The sequence below is a fragment of the Lethenteron reissneri genome, unplaced genomic scaffold (assembly GCF_015708825.2).
Source record: "Lethenteron reissneri isolate LAM-NWPU_2019-01 unplaced genomic scaffold, ASM1570882v1 scaffold_1640, whole genome shotgun sequence".
Classification (NCBI taxonomy): domain Eukaryota; kingdom Metazoa; phylum Chordata; class Hyperoartia; order Petromyzontiformes; family Petromyzontidae; genus Lethenteron; species Lethenteron reissneri.
Window position 1 is genome coordinate 2487174 of NW_026891378.1, and position 19217 is coordinate 2506390.

The window sequence follows — 19217 nt, forward strand, 5'->3', positions numbered from 1 at the left end:
TTGTCTTTTTTAAGCCACCCCTGTAGTGGAGACGTCTGTACTTGCTCACACGTCAACACATTCCAGGGCATATCTCGTGATATGCAAATCAAACTGAAAGACTTCCTGCTTCCTTGTCACCTAGTTACGTGGCTTGTTCCTTGTTTAGCGTCTCAGACGCAGCCAGCGACAGCCTCAGTTTAAGACAGAGACTGTCTGAGCTACAGTCAGCAACTGTCTGAGCTACAGCCAGAGACTGCCTGAGCTCCAGCCAGTGACTGCCTGAGCTACAGACAGAGACTGCCTGAGCTAAAGCCAGAGACTGCCTGAGCTACAGCCAGAGACTGCCTGAGCTACAGCCAGAGACTGTCTGAGCTACAGCCAGAGACTGCCTGAGCTACAGCCAGAAACTGCCTGAGCTACAGCCAGAGACTGCCTGAGCTACAGTCAGAGACTGCCTGAGCTACAGCCAGCGACTGACTGAGCTCCAGCCAGTGCCGTCTTTGAGTTTAGCCACAGGGCCATGGCGAGTGCGGCTCCCAGTGGTAGCGAGGCTCCAGGGGAGTTGACCTGCCCCATCTGCCTGGACGCCTTCCGCTGCCCCTGCACGCTCAGCTGCGGCCACTCGTTCTGCCTCAAGTGCGTGGAGGGCGTCTGGGATGCGGCAGAGTCCTTCTCCTGCCCGCAGTGCCGAGTGACCTTCCCTCAGAGGCCCAAGCTGAACAAGAGCTTCACGCTCGCCAATATGGTAGAGCAGCGTAGTGCTGCAAAGAAAATGGCCACCGTGGTCTTGTGTGACTTCTGCAACGATGGCACGACCTCTGCCTCCAAGACCTGCCTCAAGTGTGATACGTCCTACTGTGCGACTCATGTAAAGCCTCATCAGGAGAACCAGAAGTTCAGGAGACATATTCTGGTGGCTCCAGGCACGAATCCTGAAGACCGCAAGTGCAAGACGCACAGGAAGAGGATCAAGTTTTACTGCCGACAGGACAAGAGCTTGGTCTGCACAACCTGCACCATCGCAGGAGACCACAAACGTCACAATGTGGCTAAGCTGGAGGATGAGCACAAGACACGGGAGGTGAGACGGTCTGCGTGTGTGAGCGGGAGCCTCTCCTGCATGAAGTCATCATTTCCCAGTATGAGCTGAACAATAACATCCAGCTAAATATAATTCCTCTCTCAGCTGCCCATTGTTTCTTCACATTTTAACAGACATGTTTTACTATGAAGTATGCTGAGGTTGTCATAGTGCAGAAATAATACAACCACAAGTTAGTATCAATCCTGTTTTTTGGCATTTTTTTTATAAAACTGAAGAACTGTAATGCATACAATGTGTTCTTAAAATTACGTGAGTGCATAGACTGTGGTTTGTATATAAAAAAGTGGTTTGTGGTAGAAAAGAGCAGAAACTTTTTTATTTTACCAAGGGAAGCTCACTGAGCTATGTAGATTTTTTTTCAGAGGCAACCTGGCCACAAAAGACAGATCAACAAAATGGCTTATCAGGTCTAAATGTATAGCAGCCAAATACTCACCCTTCCTAAACGTGGACAGAAACACCGGAGGACCCGGAGAAAAATCCATGCGACCATGGAGAGAGACATGCAAACTGCATAGAAACAGGCATCAGGGTCGGGTTCGAACCAACGACCTCCTGTATAGCAGGCAAGGCAGATAACATCTCGTAACTCCGGCACCCTGTCCACCCACTACTCAGCACCGCTCACTACTCACGCAGCCCCAACCACTACGCAGGTAGCCCAATCCACTGCGCAGGTATCTCCACCAACTACTTCAGTAGCCCCCCTCCCCACTGCTCAGATCGCCCCACCCGCTACACAGGTAGCCTCACCACACTAGTTAGGTAGCTCTGCCCACTGCTCAGGTAGTCCCATCCACTACTTAGGTAGCCCTCCGCACGATTTAGCTCCTCGAAACATCAGTTCCCTGCTGCGCTTGCTCCTCCGGAGCTCCTGCCCCCGTCACTGTGCAGGGGTTCGCGTGGAGCGGGGGTGAGAGGGGACGCTCGGAGAGTGAATGGAGTCTCACCTGGTGACGTCTCTCACAGAAACAAATTGGAGAGGAGACGCGGGCGGTGGAGGGGAAGAGGAGGGAGGCGGAGGAGTCCGTGAGGCGGATGGAGGCCGCTCGCAGGGACGTGCAGGTACCGCGTCTGGGCCGGACTCTGTGACCCGTTGATTCCACCCTGAGTAGGGGTTGTGATGGAGGACAACTCCATTCATTCACGCGGGCTTCCATTGGCTTCGAACACATCGTGGGACGAGAGGCAAAACAGTCAATGCACCTCAATAATCAGGACAAGCAAAGAGGTGGTTCTCATCTCTACTGATATACTCAATCATTGGTTGAAATTCCACATTCCCATATCTCCATATAACTTACCACTTCAACGTTCTTTTATCTATATTGATCAGATGAAGTGCTCCATACCTATTATCCAATACTCTGGTGGCAGAGTTTGTGGATCACATGCAGACTTTTGTATGCCATTTTATTGAAACCAATCAGGCATTAGAGTGGCCAAGTGCAAGTGTAGTGGTTTCACGGAGAGTGGAGGCGATTTATAGAGGCAACGCATTTATTACAACAACGGTAACAATAGCAGTCTCACACAAAGGGGTAGCGGCCCCTTACTCTACTGCCTGGGGAGGTACGGCCTCACCTGCCCTATCAGTGGGGCGATGGGCTCTTAGTCCTCCGGCTAAGATTGACCTAGGGGAGGCTACACTGACCCGACCCAGCCAAGGTACGGGTCCCGACCACTGGCCCACTGAGTCCCGGCCCTTAACAGGGCAGCGGGTCTACGGGTCCCAGGGTCCTAGGCTAGCTGGTCTTCTGGCTTCAGTATTCGGATTGGCCCCAGATCCGTCCAGAGGTCCGGCTTTTATACGCCTCCCCAGGTTTGTCCGCCCCTGACCACGCCTCCCTTCCAGAGAGTTCCAGGGGGGAATTTATAAAACCCCACAGCCCCCCCCCCCTGCTTTGGGGCTGGGGAATATGGCGACACTTGTGCCGGTCCAAGTTACTGCCCCCGCCAGTTATGGAAAATCGTGTTGTAGTGAAAATGCACAGTGGCGTTATCAGAGGCAGAGGAAGAATGAGGCCGCAGTGCTGCATACTCGTATCACTGTCTGGAGACCTTCAGAGTTGCACTCGAGTCACCGACCTGAATGTCATTTCACAAAGGACCAGCCATTTAATGAACAGAGGAAGCATTTCTTTCACTTTGCAGGGATCCATAACAGATGAAAAGGCCTCAATCTCGGTCAGATTCGCACACGCGAGAGCAGCGTTGGATGCGGAGGAGAAGGCGGCTTTAGAGCAAGCGGAGAAGAAATGGCGCAAGCTGCTGTCCCTGATCGAGAAGAAGATCGCTCACGACCAGCGCGAGATCAGCGAGCTCCAGGCAGCAGCCACTCGCCTGCAGGCCCTAGCGCAGGAGAGGGACTCGCTCACGTTCCTGCAGGTGAGCAATGAGTCTCCAGTGTCGCTATTGGCCCAGAGCCCTCTCACCAGCAGCAATAGAGGGAGGCTCCTGAATGAGAGCTCGCATCCACTGGGCTTGAGAACACAGCTCCACTCATGGACTCGCATCGCAGCTCCAGTAGCTGCCATGTGGAAGGCCAGCTCATATTTTTTCAGTTAAATTAATTCTCTCTCCCGTCCTTTAACAGATTCCCATTAAGTTTGTTTCATTGTAAATATAAACTAAATATTATTGGAATTGCACTTTTTAAATAAACCCTGTAACAAAAATGTACACGGTATTCAAGATTGTCATCAGCCATGATCTATTCACTGATGGATGAAGGCCTCCCCAAGCTGTTGCCACATCTCATGATGCCGCGATGCAACAATCCACCAGCGCCTGCTCACGAGCCAATATCATCTCTGCTTCTTACTTCGTGTACATCCTCTTGGATGCGCTACCTTCAGTGTTCATATTCGTGAAGCTAAAATACATACGAGGCCTCACACGCTTATTAGTGATATCCTTGTGTATTGACCACCACGTCTACAAGACCTGCCACGTGTGCATTGGTGACGCCTGAAATTACCAGTCCTAAGTTACTCTCAACACAGATCAATATCAACCGGTCTCCCTGAAATAATTGCCCTGCAAATTAGTGTTGGTCCTCATGGGGGTGGCGAGACGTTAACTACCTCGCCTGGTATACCGGAGGTCGTGGATTTGATCCCAAACCTGACATTCCTATTTATTTTGAGTTTTCATGTCTCTCTATGGTCGCATGGATTTTTCTCCACGTCCTGCAGTTTTTCCATCCACATTTGTAGTGGGCTGCTATCATTTGTGGCCAGGTCGCTTCTGAAAAAGAGCTCTATCGCTTCGTGGGACTTATGTGGAAAAATATAATTAGTTTATAGTTGCCTTTCAACCGGTCTCACTCTGAAATATTTGCCCCGTAAGTTAGTGTTGGTGATGATGGGGTCATAAGCCAAGACTTTGGGGTTTATTTTCCACCCACGGTGTTGCAGTGGGAACCCCACTGATCACAAGGGAATGGAAGTAGAGTCACAGTAACGCATCTCTCTCTTTCCCATAGGGGCACCTGGAGGAGAAGCGCAGGAAAAAGACGACTATCACTCACGACTCGACACAGGACAACATGGGACTGAGTGTGGGGTGCGGGCAGTGATACATTGGCTGTGTGGTGATACTGTGTGTGATGATGCCGTGTGATGGTAATGCTGTGTGATGGTGCTGTACTGAAGGCGATCAAGAGTCTGAGACCAGGAAAGGCACCGGGCAGAGATGATCTCCCAAGCGAAATGCTGAGGGAGGGTGGCGTTTGTGCACACTGCCCTATATGACATCATACAACAGTCTTGGCCACTGGATGGATTCCGCAGGATTGGAAGGATGCGCTGGTGGTTCCCCTCTTTAAGAAGGGGGGTCCACACAGACTGTAACAACGATAGGGGTATCTCAACATCGCCTTGCTAGGCACGCTGAGGAGAGGCTTGCGGAGCCCCTATGCAGTTTCAGGAAAGGGCGGTCCTGCACATAAGCCATATTTTCTGTCCGTCTGCTACAGCAGAGGTGTAGGGAATTCCAACAAGACCAACATCTCTGCTTTATTGACCGGGTCAAGGCCTATGATATCATCAGTAGGCCTGGGCTCTGGGTTGTTCTTCGTGCTTTCGGAGTCCCTGACCCTCTGCTCACCCTCATTAAGGACCTTCATGATGATGAGCGGGCCCGGATAAAACTACGTGGCTGGGAGTCAGAGCCATTTCCTGTACACCTTGGGGTGTGACAGGGATGTCGTCTGCCCCCCACATTATTTAACATCAATTTTGACCACGTAGTTCGTGAAGCCTTCAATAGCTGTACTGGAGGATTTTCCATTTGGTACAGATATAATGGGAGGCTGATCGATGCCCGGGTGCGGTCAAGGGATGGCTCCCTATTGCTCAACCACGGAATGTATGCCGACGACCTGGTAATTGCTACTCACTCGGAGGAGGAGTTCGAGATGCTGCTGCTGAAACTGGAGCGTGCCACTACGAGGTGGCGCCTTACCATCAGCCCCACCAAAACTAAGCACCTGCCTGGGTATTTTGTACCATCGTACACTCCACCCCCACAACTCTCAATCGGTGATGGGGCAGTTGTGGAGAGAGTGGAGAGTTTCCCATACCTGGGCAGTGTGGTCATGACCGGCTCCGGTTTAACAGCAGAGGTCTCACTCCGAATCAGTCGAGCGGCAATATCTTTTCATTGGTTGCGTAACGCTCTGTGTAAGCTACCTGGTCTGTTGCTCCGCACGAAGTTTCAGGTCTTCTCGGCCAAGGTCATTCCCTCCCTTCTCTACGCTTGCGAAACGTGGAATGCCCTAATTGAGCATCTTCGCCGGTTAGAAACATTTAGGCTGGCCTGCCTACGATCCATCCTGGGTTTACCAGGCTGGATTGTGTGAGGAGCTTACAAATCCTTGAAAGATCTGGACAAAGTCCCATCGGTGAGCTTCTCCGGCAGGCAAGGCTGCGTTGGCTGGGTCATGTAGCTCAGCATGCCCAGCCAACGCATGCCTAAACAGCTTCTGTTCGGCCGGATCGAGGGGGCTAAACGGGCGCAGCATGGGCTAGAGAAGAGATGGAGTGATGTGGTACAGGAGGATGTGGAGCTGAGTGGACTTGCCAATGACTGGTACAACAACGGAGGACTGAGGAGCGACGCTCACAACAACGAGTGGAGCGCCGGGTGGCTAAAGCGCAGCAAGTTGGCACAGTCTAGGGCACAGTTGGTGCTCTAGTCAGTCATCTCAATCATCTCAGTCAGTCGACCCGTGGCACCTGGGTCTGCCCCGTGACCTCCTGCCAGCGGGCGTTCGACACTTCACGTGGCCTCAAGGTGCACATGGCCTGGCACAAGCGTCTTGGTGACGTCACTGCCACTTAGTGGCGAATGGCGGTTGTTGTTGGTGCTCTATGTGATGATGCTATGTGTGTGGATAGTAGTGCTGTGTGTTGATGATGCTGTGTGGTGATGATGCTGTGTGCTATGTGGTGATGCTGTGTGCTGTTTGGTGATGCTGTGTGGTGATGATGCTGTGTGCTGTGTGGTGAATATGCTGCGGGTGATTAGGCTGTGTGTGATGATGCTGTGTGTGAAGCTGTGTGGTGATGCTGTGTGATGATGCTGTGTGCGTTTATGCTGTGTGTGTTGATACTGTGTTGTAATGCTGTGTGATTATGTTATGTCTGGTGATGCTGTGTTTTGATACCGTGTGTGGTGATGCTGGAATTGTGAGAAGAGTGATTATGCTTTGTTTGATGAGTGCCTGTGTGATGGAGCTGTGATGATCCTGTGAGTGACGATGCTCTATGTGAGAGAGTAGCCATGTCTGCTCTGCTTTCACAGGACAGGGAGGGCTACAGCAGCTCCACCCTCAACTCCTAGTCAAGAGGACATTGCCTCGCTTAAAGGCACCGAGGGAACTGTGGCCAAACTCCTGTGTGAGTTATTCAGTGTAAATCATGGGTGATGGGTCCATCTTGACAATAAAATGTGTGCACGAGGTCGACTCAGCCTCAAATAATTACCTGGTGTTTTATACGCATCACCACTAGGGAGACAAAGGCGGGCAGGCGTAGTGGTGGCCACCCACCCCCTCGTGTGTCGTGCCAGCCCTCAACGGTGCTGATATTCTCCAATAGTCTGTAAAGGCTACACGGGAGATCTTAGTCATTGCTCACATCCCATCCCAAGGCCCTACTGAACAGAGCCATGAGACTCAGTGTGGTGTTCTTGGGTAAATAATCAGCATTACGAGTCAGGGGTAATTGTTAATATTGAGATTCACTGAGTGCCTGTGAATGTGTCTGTGCATTTGTGCGTGGGGGGAGTGGTGGCATAGTGGTTAGCACACTTGCACTACGAACCCAGTTACCTGGGTTTGATTACCCGCCATGGCTAACATCAGTGGTAGGTGATATCTGATCCCGTCCTGGGCCTCTGCTAGGCAGTTTCAACCTCACATTAGTTACTGATGCTGGTAATAGTCAAAATGATGGTGGTCGTAATGAGAATGGTGCTAATGATGCTGATGTTAGTGATAATGTGAGTGATGGGAATGGTAATGGGATTGGTGATGGTGTTGGTCGTGGTGATGGCAGTGATGGGCGTGCTGATGGTAATGATGGTCACATTGGTGATAATATAGGAGGTGGTGATGGTTTTGCTGATGGCGCTGATGGTGATAGTGATGATGATATTGGTTAAGGTGGTCATGGTAGTGATGGTTGTGATGATGGTTTAGATCAGGGGTCCTCAATCTTTTTAAACAGGGGGACAGTTCACTGTCCCTCAGACCGTTGGAGGGCCGGACTCTAGTTAAAAAAACTATGAACAAATTCCTATGCACACTGCATATATCTTATTTTGAAGTGAAGAAACAAAACGGGAACAAATACAATATTTAAAATGAAGAACAAGTAAAGTTAAATCAACAAACTTGCCAGTATTTCAATGGGAACTATGGGCCTGCTTTTGGCTAATGAGATGGTCAATGTCCGGTTCCATATTTGTCACTGCTAGTCGTAACAAGTGATGCAAGTGTGCATCCGTTAGTCTAGATCTGGTTGGAGATTTCAAATGTTTCATTCTGGAAAAAGTCTGTTCACAGACATAAGTGCTGCCAAAGATGGTTGCCATTTTGAGTGCATGGTTCCTGAGATGAGGATATGTCTCAGAGGGGAGAGATGCATAGAAATTATGAAGGCTGCTTGACTTGAATGCGTCTTTCAGAGAGTCACATTCTGCAGTTCAGCCAGATCCATTTGGTAAATTGTATCCACATTTTTAATGTCAATAGAAAATGGGTTACGGAAAAGCTGTATGTCCTGTTCATGGAGATGAAGCTCTTTAAATCTAAATTGGAACTCTTTTTGCAATTTTTCCAGTGAATCCACACATGTTTTGTTTGGGAATGCAACCAATGTTTTTTCCGCTAACAGATTTTGAGTTGTGGGGAGATGGCAGAAGTTTTCCTCCTTCACTTGTTTGATGAGGAGGCCTAATTTTACTGCAAATGCTTTGACATGTGATTGCATATCACAGATGAGCTTACCCTTTCCTTGAAGTTGCACATTGAAACTGTTGAGTAGCTCTGTTACATCTGTCAGAAAGGCAAGGTGCCATTTACATTCTGCATCATTGAGCTCTGGTACTTCTTTGTTTTTTGAAAGCAGAAAAGCTGTAATCTGTGGAAGTAAGTCATAGAAACGTTTCAAAACTCTCCCTCGACTCAGCCAACGGACTTCTGTGTGGTACAGAACATCTTCATAGTCAACATTTATCTCAGACAGAAATTCCTGAAATTGTCTGTGGTTTAGTGCATGAGCTCCAATGAAGTTAACACAAGATACCACAATTTTCATAATAGAGTCCCACTTCAGTGATTTACTACACAGCGCTTGTTGGTGGATGAGGCAGTGTATGGCTATTGGATGAGAATGGTTATGTTTGTCCATCTCTTGGTTAATGCGAGCAATTACTCCTTTCTTAGACCCCACCATGCTAGGAGCACCATCAGTTGTCACACTGGCTAGTTTAGCCCAGTTCAGTTCCAAACCATTCACAGTTTGGCAAACATTTTCATAGATAACCTCTCCTGTAGTTGTTCCTTTGATGCTTTGCAGTGCAGCAAGCTCTTCTGTGACTTCGAAATAGTCATTCGTCCCACGATTAAAAATTATAAGTTGTGCAGAATCACGAACATCATTGCTTTCGTCGAGTGCCAAGGAAAAATAGGAAAGTTTTTTTTTTTATGGAGTTTTGCAAATGCTGATGCAAATTGTCTCCCATTTCTTCAATCCTCCATGTAATTGTAGGTCCTGAAAGACTCACTGTACTAAATAAATCGGCCTTCTCTGGACACATCTCTTTGGCAACAGAAAGAAGGCATTCTTTAACAAATTCTCCCTCCACGAATGGTCTGCCAGTGCACGCTATTAGCTTGGCAACTTGAAAACTTGCTCGCAGTGATGAAATATTTAGCTGCTTCTGATTCACAAAAGTATTTTGCTGAGTTGTTAATGTATTTTTCAGTTTTAATATTTTATCTTTTCTCACTTCTCCGACCAAACAATCATATTTATCTTTATGTTGAGTTTCATAGTGTCGACGTAAATTGTATTCTTTGAACACAGACACTATATTCTGGCATATCAGACACACAGCTCTTTCCTTGTACTGCATGAAAAAGTAATCATAAGTCCACTGTTCTTTGAATATCCTACACTCCGAGTCAATTTTTCTCTTTCTTGACATCATTGTTTCCGAGGGAGTCAAAATTGCTATTAGTAAAATACCAATATATATACAGCGCTACAAAAACAATATACCAGCAATAACTTTTCCTACACAGAGACATACAGACTGCACTGCCCATCAATGCAGTCTGATTGGGGGAACTCCGCTTTTACCCCAGGCTCACACTGGTGCGGGTGCCATTAAAAAGTTAATTAAAAAGTAACAGACAGGCAGCGGCGGCAAAAACACCCGGCGGGCCGGATAAATGTCCTCGGCGGGCCGCATGTGGCCCGCGGGCCATAGTTTGAGGATCCCTGGTTTAGATGGTCGTTGTAATGGTTATGATGATGCTGGTCGTGTTAGTTATTTTGGTGATAGTGATGAAGATGGTAGTGATGGAAATAGTGGTGATGGTAGTGATGGTGGTGATTGTTTGTGATGGTGCTCGTGGTGGTGATGATGGTTGTGATGTTGCTTATTGCTATAGTGATGCTGCTGATGTTCATAGTGTTTATGATGGTGGTGATGGTGATCCTCATGTTGTTGTCATTGATGATATTGATGACGAGGATGCTTGGTGATGGTGATGTTTGTGATGTTATTGTTATTGGTGAAGATGATGGTTGGTGATGGTGGTGATATAGATGGTGGTGATGGTAGATGATGGTGATGACGGTGTTTTGTAGTGATGTTGTCATCACTGTTGTCACAGATGGACGCTCACCGACTCTGGACACAGACTCAGCTCATAAAAAACTCCAGATCTCCTCGGATCTCAGGACGATGACGCTGACCGGTTCCTCCCAGTGTCGCCCCGATCACCCACACCGGTTTAATAGTTGTCCACAAGCCCTGTGCCGTGAGAGCTTCTCGTCGGGCCACCACTACTGGGAGGTGGACGTGGAGGACGCGCGGATGTGGCGGGTTGGAGTCGCGTACGGGATGATCCCACGGAAAATGAGTGGTGGTGCTCCACATCTGCTGGGAGACAGCGACACGTCCTGGTGTTTAGAGAAAAGTGACAATTTATATTCCAACAAGTTCTCAGTGGTTCATGGTGGAGTGAAGACTGCACTGTCGGTGAAGAAGGCCCCCTCCCCCAGCAGAATTGGGCTTCACCTGCACTGGGAGGGGGGGCTCCTGGCGTTTTACCGCACCGACTCCATGGAGGTGATCCACGAGGTTCGGCAGAGATTCTCACAGCCTCTCTACCCTGGGATGTGGGTGCGGAGTTGTAATGAACCATTGAAGATCGTGGATCTGCATCCTGAGGATGAGGAGAGATAGAAACCCAAGAAACCGAGACAGGAACCCAAGAAACAAAGGAGAGGGTGGATGTTGAGGAGAGGGCGAAGTGAGGGTGAGGGGAAGGTGGAACGGAAGGTGGGGGAAGGTCACGGGTTAGCGTGGAGGGTGATGGTGAGGGTGAAGGGTGAGGGGAGGGTGAGGAGAGGAGAGGATGTGAAGGAGGGGTAGAGAGAGGGTGAGGGGTGTTGTATATGTCGGGTTATGATATTTTGATTAAAATAATAAAAATTAAATGAAGATTGGAAAAATGCGCAAGTTTTTTGAAATTATGCTAATTTATGTAATCATATGCATAAATTGTGATAATTATGGGATAATCATATTACTGTATGCGAATGCTTGCGATTATGTTAATGTGGGCAGTTATGATAATTAGGCTTGGCTTCGCTGCCCAGTGTCGTATTTAACAATTGGGATAAAACAATTATTCTTGCTTAAACATTTATTGATTATCTCTTAGTGTGCTTATGTTATGTTAGGTCTCCAAATGCATATCTCAACGCAGGATACAGTTATTATAAATAAGAGTTATGCATGGACTTGGAAAGAAACACTCAACACATCTGTGTTAAGCAATTTCAATTCTGAACAAAAATATGACACTCTAATATGCGAACTCTCATGCTCGGAATTATCCACGTTACCATCGGGGAGATTTCTCTCAGTGAGCAGCACATTTAACCATCAATGCTTTTTTTTTTCAACCGCACATACCATTAATTCCACTGCGTTACGAGCATATCCGGCAACAGGTAGAGTCTTAAAACAGGCATGCAATGATAGTCATACAAAAGGCAATAAGAAAATTATTATTATATCCCGAAGGCAAAAGCATACGTCAATAGATTCGTCGGCAAGATTACATTTTTAACGAAATGTTTTGAAACAATGGTGTGCGAGTGCGTGCGTGTGTTCTTTGTGGGAGAGCGTATTTCTGGCTCCGCTTTAATTAATTCTTAAGCGAGATTCTATGACAAAGGAACAGGTTTGACACGATATTCTCTCTCTGTAAACGTGTAGATTCGTGATGAAGATTTCAAGAGTTTAGTTTGCGTCGACGAATCTATTGGTCGTATATGCGATAAAAAGATATGGAAAAAAAAACTAAGGCACTTATAAATGACTTATTCTAATCACGCGATGAGCCGCGATGCCTTCACGGCCAGCTGATGATTCATACTTTTATAATTGGTCTTCTTATGATTGGCTAGGGTTGATTCCATTGTGTGGGTATGTGGGATTGTTAAATCCTTTATTAAATCCTTTATATTAAGTTCGCTTGCTTGCTTGCTTGCGTGCTTACGACCGTGCAAATCTTTCGGTCGTTTTTTAACCCACTTCCCGTGATCCAATCGAGCTGACATTTTGCACACAGACTCGTTGTGCGTGACAATTTATTTTCGTGAAAAAAATATTTCCAAAATTTCCCACTTTTTAGGAATTTTTTTTTCATATTTAATTTAAAATACCAATGTGATAAAAATGAAACTCTTACTCAAGAAAAACAGAAATGAATAATAAAATAAAACCGATGCCACGCATATAAAGGATTTATAGTGAAAAACTCTGTTTTTACGGGTTAATTTTTAAATCCTTTATATTAAGTTCACTTGCTTGCCTGCTTGCGCGCTTACGACCGTGCAAATCTTTCGGTCGTTTTTAAACCCACTTCCCGTGATCCAATCGAGCTGACATTTTGCACACAGACTCGTTGTGCGTGACAATTTATTTTCGTGAATTTTTTTTCCGTAACTTTACATTTTTTAGGATTTTTTTTTATTTAATTACCAATTGCTTAATGGTGGCAGGCAATCATCTGACCCATAGGTTGCAGCCATCTTAAGCCAGAGGACGAGAGGACTCTAGCCGCCACGCATATAAAGGATTTATAGTGAAAAACTTAGTTTTTACGGGTTAATTTTTCTCTTTGGTAAATTCTTGCGTGAGTAACGCCGGCGTGTTTCGTGGATTTGTGAGTGTGAGGGGGGGATACGAACGGCTTCGGAGAAGTTGCCTCTGGCTCGGCGTGGTTTGCAGAGAGCCGCGGCTTTCTCTCTCGCTGCGAGATGAGTGGCGTCGGCCCGATGCTGTCCTTGGAGAGGCTCGGTCGCTGGGTGGCGCCCGGTGGGGCTCGGCGTGGTGCTTGGCGGCGCTTGGCGCTGGCACCCGAACTCTATAGGTGCTCGTTCGCTCGTTCGCTCGTGCGCTGGTGGCTGGCACCTTTGTGCTCGGCGATGGAGGACGTTGGGTTGACGTTGGGTGTCTTCGCTATTGCTCGAGAATGATAACTGAAATCACCGTCAGTTTCACTCGCACCTCGGCGGCTTGGTGTAGCGGTGGTGCAGACCCCTGCCTGGCTTAGTACGTCGCTACTCAGCCAGCCCCTCCATACTTGCTGATTTTGCTGAGTCTTCGGTGTCGGTGGCGATGATGTTGAGATGCTCCTCGGCCAGGCTCCGGTGATGAGATGAGATGCTGATGACATGGCAGTGCCTCGGTTTATATCTGAAAAACCGCTCTGCTCTCGCGATGCCTTCAAAGTGCCGGAACCATATACATTTTTTCGTTTGCTTGTGTCTGAACACAGCTGCGTGTGCGTGTCCGTGTGTGTGCGATTTATTGGAGTAATAAAGTTCTTCAAGCGAAGCAGCTGTCTCAGATCGTCTGTTCAGCCTCTGCAATAATGAACCTGGAAGGGGGGGGGGTCTTCCTCGTGAAATTGCATCGCACCGTGCATGCATAATCCCACCCCTTTTTCCGTTCACAAAAGACCAACTTTGCTTTGATGTCGCTTGGTGTGGGCAAAAAAGGGGGGGTGAGGCTTCCTCGCTGGCCCTTCGCAAACAAACGAGTTTGCTTCAGATGCCCCCCCCCCCCACGTGCCTATAATTGTTAACTTGGAAGGAGGGGTGGTTTCCCATCTCCGGCGTGGGTGTAACTGTTTCACACAACTTCCACGTTTTCCGTTTCTCTTTAGAAGTAAAAAAAATGTGACTCACTTTAATTATAATATTACTTAGAATTTTGATTGTAAGTGATTCAAGGTATGTTGTAGCCGGGTTCACGGTATTTCCATCGAGGTTTGATCTTTTTTTATGGGGAGATGGTCTCCTTTGTGTGTGCAAATCTCGCCATCCGTGCTACGGGAAGACAAAGGCGGTCGGGGGCTCCCTCTCCACAGAGCACACTCCATCCTGCACCCCGGGCTTGCTATCTGCTCTCGAGTCATTATTGTTATATATATCCCAAAGTTCGGGAATTCGCTTTGACCTAGGAACGACCCTGACTGCCATAGTTATTATTGTTATTTTTTATCAGGTCGCGTAGAGAATTATTAAAGGTAACCAATAATTAATATCGAATTAATAAGTGAGGAGTCATGGTCCACTGGTGTAGATTGTAGCCTGGTCTTAAATTGGAGTGAGAATCAATAATGTGCGCTTAATCCTTTTCGCTAAGTTTTGGTTTTTCGTTATTAGAGGAAACGTGAAAAAGTTAATCAAAGCGAAACGCCTGTGTTCGCTCTCGTCGGGGGAGGCGGGCGTGTGTTTTTTTTACGACTGCCTCTTCCGTTGGCGGGAGGTTGGATGTCATAATCTTTATGGTTCATCTCCTGCCCTCTGGCCTCGAGTGTGAAAGGCAGCTGTGGTGAGGATTGGGTGTTACGGCCTTTGTTTGCTTCCACGTGGCTATGTGAACCAAAAAAAATTATTGGCAGAATTATTCTTAATATTAATTTTGGAAAAAGGGGCATATATACAACAGGTGAGAGGGGGCACTCAGAGAGTGAGTGGAGTCTTCCCTGGTGACGTCTCTCACAGAAACAAGTGGGAGATGAGACGCGGGCGGTGGAGAAGAAGAAGAGGAAAGCGGAAGAGTCCATAAAGCAGATGGAGGCCGCTCGCAGGGACGTGCAGGTACCGTGTCTGGACCAGACCCTGTGACCTCGTAACTCCACCCTGAGTAGGGTTTGTGATGGAGGACAACTCCATTCATTCACGTGGACTTCAATAGGCTCTGAACACATCGTGGGAGTAAAGACACAACGGTCAATGTGCCTCAATACCCAGGACAAGCAAAGAAGTGGTTCTCATCTCCAAAAGGGAACTGAATCAGTGGTGGAAATTCCACATTTTTCGGATGGGGTACCAATATCCCCATGTGAGCTGCCAATTAATGTTCTGTTATATGTCTATTCTGGCAAGATGAAGTGGTACATACCTGTTATCCAGCACATTGGTGGCAGGGTTCACATTATATATATGTTTACAATATGTATCGCATTGTGCTATGAACTCAAGTCACCTGAGATCAACTCCCATCAAGGAATTACATCAGTAGCGCGTAATATCTGTAAAGCCACAACAATGCAATATACTCAATGCACGCAGTGTGATTTAAATAATGTGCATATTCACGTAATCTATTCACAGTACATCCCAATTCTGTAATTTGCAATGTGTTATGTGAGCATAAAAGTTAATTTGAATTTAAAAAGAGTATCCGACATGTCCAGTTCTCATCGGTGCACCGATCTTATCACTGCCAAGTCAGGAAACCCAGCGTCGTGTCTAGTCCCAGAGAGGCTTGTTTTGTGGTAGGAATACAGCTTGGAAGCGTTGCTGACCAGGTAGCTTCAATGATGTCACTCTGCTCGCATTACACACACGTTGTGCAACTCTACGAAAAGTCGGTGTTCATATTTAATTAGAATTGAAATTCCTTATTTTTCTCAGATTTGTGATTCACTATTTGCGATTGAGTCCTGTGTAATTTTGAGGGTTATGATAGGTGATAATTGTATTGTTTATTGGCTATCGAAGCCGTGATATACAGGAGGGGTTCATCCTCCATCAGGTCAACTGGGTTACAGGTCAAAACGTCTCCCCTAGGGTGGGTTGCATGGCCACAGTGGCAATACTGTGGATTGAAGTTAATGCATCTCGATGGGTCTCGATGGGTCTCTGTGTATCTCTGAGTGTCTCCATGGGTTTAGTATACAGTTCATAGTTTGGGTTGTTTGACCACAGTCACATTGCCCTATATTGACTCAAATGGGTCTCTATGCATCTCTATTTGTCTTCATGTGTCTCTGTGTTTCTCTATGGGTCTCTATATCTTAGTCTCTATGTATCTCTATGGATCGCGAGGTATATCTATGGGTCTCTATAGGTTTACTTTATTGCCCATAGTTTGCGTTGTATGGCCACAGTGGCTTTTCCATTAATGATTGAGGAAAGAGAGGTGTAAACGCCACCTCCCTAAGAAATAGATCAATCGTTGCCAGATTAACTCCTCCGTTAATTATTTAATACAAACAAATCACACACCCTGGCAGGGATCGATGACCGAGGTGAGGCAGAGAATCTACGGCGAGTTCGCCCGCATGAGAGCAGCTCTGGACGAAGACGACAAGGCAGCTCTGGCTCGTGTGGCCAAGAAGGGGCACGAGCTGCTGACCCAGATCGAGAAGAACATCGCTCACTACCAGCGCGAGATCGGCGAGCTCCAGGCAGCAGCCACTCGTCTGAAGGCCCTAGCGCAGGAGAGGGACTCGCTCGCCTTCCTGCAGGTGAGCTATGAGTCTCCGGTGTCGCTATTGGCACAGAGCCATTGGCAGCGTCAGAGTTGAGGCTGCCGAATGAGGTTTTCAAATCGACTGCGCTTTGTCAGGTACGGCCTGAGCTTCCGCCCGGTCCTTGCGTGCCGTCGTCCCCAAACACAGTTTGCAATGTTAGTCAGTGTTGATGCTCATGAGGTCATAAGCCAGGACTTTGTGGTTTATATTCTACCCGCGGTGTTGCAGTGGGAAATCCACTGATCCCATGGGAATGGAGGCAGTCACAGTAACGCACCTCTCTCTCTCTCTCCCACAGGGGCACCTGGAGGAGACGCGCAGGTACAGACGATTATCACTCACGACTCGACACACGATAAAATGGGACTGAGTGCGAGGCACGGGCAGTGAGACACTGCCTGTGTGGGGGGATGCTGTGTATGAGATGATGCTGTGTGTGGTGAAGCTGTGAGTGGTGGTGCTGATTGTGATGATCCTGCAAGTGATCATGCTGTATGTGGTAATGCTGTGAATGATTGTGATGTGAGTCGTGATGCTTTGTGTGATGCGTCTCTATGTGATGGAGCTGTGATGATCCTGTGAGTGATGATAATCTATGTGTGAAAGTGGCCGTGTCTGCTCTGCTTTCACAGGACAGGGCGGGCTACAGCAGCTCCACCCTCATCTCCCAGCCAAAAGGACATTTCCTCGCTTAAAGCCACCGATGGTACTGAGGCCAAACTCCTGTGTGAGTTCTTCAGTTTGAATCACAATAAATTATCACCGTGTGTGTGTGCACGAGGGCGACTCAGCCTCAAATAATTACCTGGTGTTGCGTATAAACATCACCACTAGGGAGACAAAGGTGGCCAGGCGTAGTACTGGCCACCCAGCCCCTCATGTATGGTGCCAGCTTTCAAAGGTGCTGATTTTCCCCGACAGTCTGTTAAGGCAACATGGGGAATATTTTTCTTTGTTTACATTCTGGAACCTGATCCTGTATTTAAACAAAATCGCCACGAGGGAGAAAAAGGTGGTCGGGCGTGGTGCTGGCCACCCACCTCCTCGTGTGCCCTGCTGGCCATCATAGATGCACGCTAACAGCACTTGCCCCAATGGTTTGTTTAGGCTACACAGGGGAACTAAGTCTTTGTTCACATCCCACTACTGAACAGTGTAAGTAATCAGCATTAAGAGGCAGGGGTAATTGTGATTTTGAGATGCAGTGTGTGCCTGTGAATGTATGTGCATTTGTGCGTGGAGGAGTGTTGGCATAGTGTTTAGCACACTGCACTACGAACCCAGTTACCTAGGTTTGATTACCAGCCATGGCTAACATCAGTGGCAGGTGATATCTGATCCAGTCCTGAGCGTCTACGAGGCAGTTTCAACCTCAAATGAGTTATTGATGCTGGTAATGGTCATAATGATGGTGATAGTGGTCATGATGAGCATGGTGGTAATGATAGTGGTGCATCGGCCAGTCATCTCAGTCGACCCATGGCACCTGGATCTGCCCCATGACTTCCTGCCAGTGGGCATTCTACACTTCCCGTGGCCTCAATGTGCACATAGCCTGGCACAAGTGCTGTGGTGACGTCACCACCACTTAGTAGCGAATGGCCGGTTGTTGATAATTGGTTGTTTACCCTTCTATCTGGCAACAAAACTGACACCTTTTTACAAGGAGTCATGTTTGCATAGACCGCAATACCTGCAGTCATAATACAAACAAAAGACATAACTCTGATAATGTGGTTGGTGATGGTGATGTTATTGTTGATGGTGAAGATGATGGTTGGTGATGTTGATGGTGGTGATGATGGATGATGATGACAGTATTCTGTACTGATGTTGTCATCGCTGTTGTCACAGACAGACGCTCGCCGACTCTGGACATAAACTCAGCTCATAACTAACTCCAAATCTCCTCGAATCTCAGGACGATGACGTGGACCAGTGCCTCCCAGGGTCGCCCTGATCACCCACACCGGTTTGATTGGTCACAAGCCCTGTGCTGTGAGAGCTTCTCGTCGGGCCACCACTACTGGGAGGTGGACGTGGGGGATGCGCAGTGGTGTCGGGTTGGAGTCGCGTACGGGACGATCCCACGGAAAGGGGATCGTGCTGCACAGCAGCTGGGAGGGAGCGACTCATCCTGGTGTTTAGAGAAATGTGGCAACAACTTCTCAGTGTTTCATGGTGGAGTGGAGACTGCACTGTCGGTGAGGGGGGCCACCTCCCACCGCAGAATCGGGCTTCACCTGCACTGGGAGGGGGGGCTCCTGGTGTTTTACCGCGCCGACTCCATGGAGGTGATCCACGAGGTTCGGCAGATATTCTTGCAGCCTCTCCACCCTGCGATGTGGGTGGTGTATTGTAATGATCGATTGATGATTGTGGATCTGAGTCGTTCATCCTGAAGATAGGGAGAGATAGAAACCCAAGAAACGGAGAGGGGGGGATGTTGAGAAAGAGGTCAAAGCGAGTGTGAGGGGAAGTTGGAACGGAGGAAGAGGTAAGGTGAGGGTGAGGGTAGAACCGAAGCCGAAACCGCAAGTTTAA

At 47.9% G+C, this 19217-nt stretch overlaps 1 pseudogene; it reads left to right on the forward strand.

The window, feature by feature from the left end:
• Positions 1 to 502: 502 nt before the first annotated feature.
• On the forward strand, positions 503 to 19075 carry LOC133339108 (E3 ubiquitin/ISG15 ligase TRIM25-like; annotated as a pseudogene).
• Positions 19076 to 19217: the final 142 nt, after the last annotated feature.